General features: G+C 43.5%; 1 long non-coding RNA gene across 1 annotated transcript in view; it reads right to left on the bottom strand.

The window, feature by feature from the left end:
- The window catches only part of LOC110402613, a 20,277-nt gene extending 15,327 nt beyond the window's left edge, over nucleotides 1–4,950 (bottom strand). The window contains exon 1 of the long non-coding RNA XR_002441208.1: nucleotides 4,878–4,950. This is a non-coding gene — a long non-coding RNA (uncharacterized LOC110402613). The remainder of the gene's footprint in view (nucleotides 1–4,877) is intronic.

The raw sequence follows: 6,913 nt of genomic DNA, 5'->3' as shown, positions 1-6,913 counted from the left end.
CCCCCCCCAAGAAAATTATTACTTTTATGTTTGCTTGCATGCAGTAAATGCCAAGGACTATAATGTAAACAGACAGAGCAGTGGGAAAGTACTTTGGGAAGATTTAGCAGATCATTGTTTGCAGCGATTCTAAGTTCAAAACCAGACCTAGCAATTAATTTGCTTTGATAGAATCATGTTTTTTGTTACACTGCTCCACATATTTAATTACGTACTAATCCACCTCCAAGAAATCAGAGTGAGCTAAACTAGAAAACCATTACCTAAAAACATGACCAGGAGCCAAGCATTTGAAATTCACTTATTGATACAAAACATAAGGCAGGCTTCCAGCACAAGCAGTCCCTCAGGTTTAATCTTAAGATCTATAATGAAAAATCTCTTCTCTTTGCAACTGTAGCCTTTCATCTCTTCCCAGGAGGGAGCAATCATCTTCCCAAGCCCTCCCCTGTGGTTCTAATTGTCAAAAGGGAGTCTTTGTGTTACTGCAGCCCTGTGAGGCTAATGAATTTACTGAAGTAAAGATCATATCTGACAAAGACGGACTACTGAAATACAGCAGTTTACTGATTCCTAGCAACATGTTCCGGGCAAATCAGCTCCAATCAAACCAGCTTTGCGGAGAATTTACTACTTGGTTTTCATGAAAGCATGGTTCGTCACCAGCTCAAGAGATGCTGTCAAGTTAAAAAGATGTCAGTGTATCTGTCATATAAGGAAGACTCTTGCTCCTCACCTGGAACAGAAAGCAGACTGTTGCCCAAATCAGGACTGAAGGATTCCTTAGAAAATTGGCCCACTATCATAGAACAAGATGACCTTTCCCTGTGGCAGATAGGATGGGGGAGATTTCCATTAATCTGCTATTTGTGAAGATGTGGGAAGTGCTGGGGTATGAGTAAGCTGACAATGCGCATTTGCCATGGTTCCAATGAAATGGTTGGGATGGTGAGGAGATGTGGACTCCCATATCCCAGCAAGCCCAACTGTTGACATAATTACCCTGGATTTCTCTCAGGATTGCTAGTTGCCCTTAGTGGGGTGGGGGAGAGAAGCTTGCTCATTTAATACCTAGCAATACCATTAAAACAAGCCATATTCAGAATGACCTCAAATGAAATGTTTGATGTTTTGCAGAATTCCTTCAGGGTTGGGATTTTTACTGTCCGAGATGTTTTGGTCAAGAGACATATTTACAGAACCTCCTAGTCAATCCCAGGGTTTTCTTCCTAGGAACTAAAACATTTTGGACAGAAATTGCAATTGTGCATGCCATCAGGACAGTATTTTCTGTCCTGCAAACCTTGCTGAGCCCAGCAAGTGTTGCCCTAGGCCAGCAGCCAGCCAGACACCAGCCCCTTCAGCTAACTGAAAACCAGTTCTCAGCACTGGCTTTCAGACCACAAGGAAACCAGGAGGTGAGGCTTTACAGTAACAGAGTGGATGCAAAGCTGTCTCAGTCTTCAGAGAGAACTGCAGAGGCCTTTGAAAAGTCTGTGTGCGATTAGTTAGCAAACAGAACATGACTTATGGCTACATTCATGCTACATCTTTGTGTTGTAATACCTGTAAAACTATGACTAAAGCTTCCAGGGCTGTTTTACTGCATTAGTGAGAGAGGAAACGCGCAGCATTGATCAAGGCAGTCACCTTTTGTGGTACACAAAACCATTCCCTTACATTGTTGCTGTCTCTTTGATAACATGTGACAACTGTAAGTGGGTTTTGTGGGCACAAAAACTTCAGACCAAACCACTCTGCCTCAGGACACGAGTTCATCATCAACAAGACTGGACTACCACTGTTCCACCATACCCCTCCACCAGCAGTTCAGGAAGGGCAAACTCTCCTAAATGTCATATTTCAGGGCAATATGGTGACTCACGTTCCTAAGCCACTACTACAAAAGATGTGAAAACTGAACCACACACATCTATTTGGGGTCAGATCCCCAGAGGAAACTTTCACATTGTGGTGGTGAGGTTGGTGTGAGCACTGAGGGCTTCAGGGAAGAGATCCTTTGATATCCACAGAAATGAATACAGCAAGCAAGGGACTGTCTAAGCCAGACAACAGTGCAGATACAAGAACTAGATGGTTACCTAAACACTACACACCCCTAAATAGAAACCTGGTACTTTACAGAGGGCAGCAGTGAAGCTTGTCTCTCCCCCTAGAAGTCACAGACCTAAATCCCTACCCCATACTGGATGTTTACACCTACCCATCTGGAGATGGAAAAGAAATAACATCTGCCAAAAACGGAAGTGACCACATCCCATTTTCATCATTTTCACACTTCCAGGAGGTGCCAGTCACTGAAAGTAGAGTCAGGGATCTAACTATTTTAGGTGCAGGTAGCTAACGTTGCTGTTTTTAGTGTGTTTAACCCTTTGTACTCAAATAGCTTAAAATCTGGACCTAAAGATTCCAAGTTTCTCAGAAGGCAATAACTATGATTCTTATATCCTGTCGTCTTTGCTCATCCCTAGAGATGCTCAAAGCCAGACTGGATGGGCCCCTGATCAGCCTGAGCTGGTGTGTGGCAGCCCTGTCCATGGCAGGGGGTTGGGGTTGGATGGGCTTTGAGGTCCCTCCCAACCCAAGCCATTCTGTGATTCCATGATTTGGGGATGGTTATTAGAGTTCAAAGTCTGCAGAAATGAACTGAAAATATGTAGTCCATGATAAAGATCCAGACTTCCTCTCTGATCAGGATATACCCCCAGGGACATCTTCAGGTATTCCATCTCACTGAACTACTTTTGAAATAAATTATGAATAATTTTGATTTGCTTCCACTTTATAGCAAGGATAAGTACTTCACTCTTAAATGTTTGCAGAGCTGCTAAGCAGCAGCTGGGAGGCTCAAGAGGCTTAAAAAGAAATTCATTTTCTAATAGGATTGTCTGAGTTAAGTTGCAGTCAGACTCATCAGCTCTCAACTGCTGAAATGGACAGATCTGATAAATACACCAAGATAGAGTCTAAACCAAAAGCAACAGATGTTCAAAAGAGACATTTGGATTTTTGTGATTCTGTGCAGTCTGGAAATCAGTGTCTAAGGAAGCAGAAGTGGTGCGTACTCTCGAGTTGCTTGCATTTGTTGATAGCCCAGATATAGGAAAGAGAGGCGTCAAAGAGCAAGGAAGGCCAAAATCCCCCCCATCCACTGCCACACACACATTTGGAATGCGGCTCAGCAGGGAGGCTCCCAAAATCATTGTTGGAAGAACAAAGGCAAGTTTTAGATGACAGACATTTCAAACAACAGAAAAGTTTGAGGAGACCAATAAGAATAACAATTAGAATGGGAAAGGATTAAGTGGCCAACAGAAAACAACAAAAGGAAAATTAACATCTTTTCAAAAATCACAAAGCAACTTCAAAAGCAGGGTAAGAACAATGAAAACCCCAAATTATGCACAGTTTAGCAGCAAAGCTCACAAAGAAATTGAGTGACTCCTGCAGAGAAAGGGTGTGGGGAGATCTTATAAAGTTACCAAATTCCAAACAGGATAAAAAAAATCTCACACACATCGCCTGGTAGGCAGCCAGTACCACTCGGTGCCATGATTTTTGAAGGCCAAATTCTAAAATGCAATTCTACTGTTACTAGTTTTGCAAAGGGGAAAGCTAGAAAACAAAACAATATTAACAGCTTCCAACTGAGGTTAGCAGGGACTGCCAGCTAGTGACTCAGCAAAACACAGCCATGGGAACACCTTGCTTTTGTGCACGCAACACCCAACTTTAAAAATTTGGGATGAACTTTCTATGACAAACATTAAACAAAGGTCAGATTCTGCCTGTTGTCTATTTTAAAATGCTTAGCCAAAATCATTGTATTGTTTCCCAGGATGAGATTTGGAGGTGGTAAGTTATCTCACTGCTTAAAGCAAAAAAAAAAAATCTAATAAACCTCCCTCTGAAGAGATTTATTACTCTTGTATCATTGGAAAGAAGATTAAAATTTAGCAGAAGACTAAAATGTAGCCTATTTGTGTTATGGCTGTACCTTCTGCCATAAAAGTCCAAGTGAATTCAGACTAATCATAAATCTTGAGAAACTGCAGTTCACACACTCCTAGAAGAGACTTCCTCCATTAGGCCAGCTTATGTTTCTGGAAGACTATTATTCAATGGAAGGACTGAAGCACATCAAGAAAGGAGCTCTTTGGATTAGGTACTGAAGACAAGGTAGGAAAGGAGAGCTGCAACCACAAGACAAAGAACATGCGACTAGCAGCCATGAGGATGAGAGGGAAAGGAGCTGGGCCTGGTAAGGGCAAAAGCTGGAGCTACTAAAGGTCACAGAAAAACAGATGAAGGAGAGGAGAGAAGCTGTTGGTGCCCCATCCCTGGAGGCTCTCAAAGCCAAGCTGTATGGGGCTCTGGGCAGCCTGAGCTAGTGGGGGGCAACCCTGCCCATGGCAAGGACTAGGTTGGCTTTGAGCTCCCTTCCAATCCAAGCCATTTTATGATTGTGTGAAAGATTCTATGAAAGTATTTATGAAAGTATTGCCATGTAGCTGAGCACTGAACAGAACTGAAGGTGCTCACAACCTGCCTTCCCCATGCACCTAGGAAAGGCACTTTTTTTAGCCCATATGGGGAGTAGCAGCTGGCTTCTACTCTTTGCTAGTGTATAGGTGTACATACAGCAAAAATACCTGGCCTTAGCATTCAGAGAATTGAAAACAACATCACTTTCCTTTGCTTTCTAAGCAACCACGTCATTTGTAGATCGTAACGCTATAATGTGATAGAAAGTACAGCAATAGTAGTGGAGTGACAAAGTCTTCAGCTGCAGCAAATAAACACAAGACCAAAGACAGCAGCTATAAATACAAAAACAAAGGAAAAAAACTGCTTACCTTCAGAAAGACTCAGGTAGGCATGGATCTCAAGCAAAATACCCTCACCTCCACTCTCAATCCTTAAATGAGGTCTGGGAAGGGGTGGATCCTGACTCCACCCCTTCTAGTCACTCAGGTACATTGCATGCACCTGAGCTCCTCTGGATTGGCCCTGCCCTCCCACGAGGTGTTCAATCACTGGTTCAGGCCCTGACTTGGCATTTCTGCTACATAGATGAAATGACTATGTTAAAAACCTGCAACTCATTGTTGCAGAACCGTTGTTTACCCTTCTTGCATTTCTGGGCCGTAACACAGCTTTTAATGACACAATCACATGCCATTTTTACTTCTGCCCCATGCCTCAGTCTACACATGGAATGAGCTGCACTCTTTTAGTGCCTATACGATTTTTTGTATATATAGACCTATTCAATAGTTTGTTTCTGTGAAACTGCATTGGCAAACATTATCTACTACACTCAACTCAAATTGCCTATGAAAAGTCATTATCTCTCATGGTAATTTCCTACAGCTTGTATCCTTAAACATATCCTCATTCACTTCCTTACTCATTTCCTTTTCTGTGACACTCATGGTGTTAGCATTTCCAAGGCCTAAAGACTCAATAGCTTTTTCAGGAGCTCAAGAATGCAGACAGATGTTTAAATAGAGTTTTAAATAATTAGGACCAGTATCGCTGGGAGTGTTTGGTATACTGCCCTAAATATTTGTCTGTATTTGAATAAACACCTTTGAAAAACTGCCTCTCTGTGCTTGCACAACATCAATTCATTTATTTTCACAACACTTCCCAGAGGGCAGGGCAGACAATATTATTCCCTCGTTAGGAAATTGAAGCAATGAAAGTGTCTGGTCAGAATGGGTGCCCAATTTGAAATAGGCAGGATGTGCTTTCTGTAGCATACTATTGGCAGCAGTTCTGCATGCGTCTCAAATGAGCCCCTAGGCTCGCCAGTAATTCAGGAAATAAGGAATGCGCCATTCATGACCACCTGTGGCTGCATGAATGATCGTCCCAGGATCACACAGAGGCTTTGTGGCAAGGAACATGGACAACAGCATGCACTAGAGCAGGCCACTATGAGGCTTTTCTTTACCAGCAGCTGCCCACAAACACCTGGTATTCCCCACATCAGTAACAAGTGAAGGAACAAGAAAGATGTGGAGCTGTTGGAGCTGGTCCAGAGAGGCCATGAAGATAATCAGAGGGCTGGGGCACCTCTCCTGTGAAGACAGGCTGAGGGAGCTGGGCTTGTTCAGTCTGGAGAAAAGAAGGCTCCAGGCTCACTGTGGCCTTCCAGTACTGAAAGGGAGCTTATAAGCAGGAGGGGGACTGACTTTTTAAATCGTCTGGTAGCGATGGGACAAGGGAGAATGGCTTAAACTAAAAGAGGGGAAATTTAGTTGAAGATGTTAGGAAGAAATTATTTCCTCAGAGAGTGGTAAGACACTGGCACAGGCTGCCCAGAGAAGCTGTGGTGCCCCATCCCTGGAGGCGCTCACAGCCAGGTTGGATGGGGCCCTGGGCAGCCTGAGCTGCTGGGGGGAAGCCCTTCCCATGGCAGGGGTTGGGGCTGGGTGGGCTTTGAGGTCCCTTCCAGCCCAACCCATTCTATGAGTCTCCATGCAGCGGTCTCCTTCACTACAGCATGATTGACCTCTGGAGGAATAATCCTACCCTACAGACTATGTTCTGTTCAAAAACTGTGCATGATGCCATTGTATGGCACTGTGTATTTGCACAAGATAGGCATGTCAGCAGCACTGAATCCGGCCATGCTTAACTTCTGAGTGAACCGGAGCCTGGTTCTCTTGCTAGTCATACCACCACCATGCTGTATGGCAAGTGAAGATAAGCTATCTGCTTCCCCAAGTCTCCCTTTCCTCTTTTGTGGAATAGGGACATTAATTTTGACATCACTTGTGAAGCATTTTGAGAACTATTGGTGAAAGAAACTATCTGAGATTTAGGCATTACCACTGTCATTGCACATAGCAGGTTTGATGTATGATCCATCCATACAAGCATT

Source organism: Numida meleagris, chromosome 1 (assembly GCF_002078875.1).
Source record: "Numida meleagris isolate 19003 breed g44 Domestic line chromosome 1, NumMel1.0, whole genome shotgun sequence".
Lineage (NCBI taxonomy): Eukaryota > Metazoa > Chordata > Aves > Galliformes > Numididae > Numida > Numida meleagris.
Note: the sequence above shows the minus strand (reverse complement) of the source record. Positions and strands in the feature narration are given on the sequence as shown.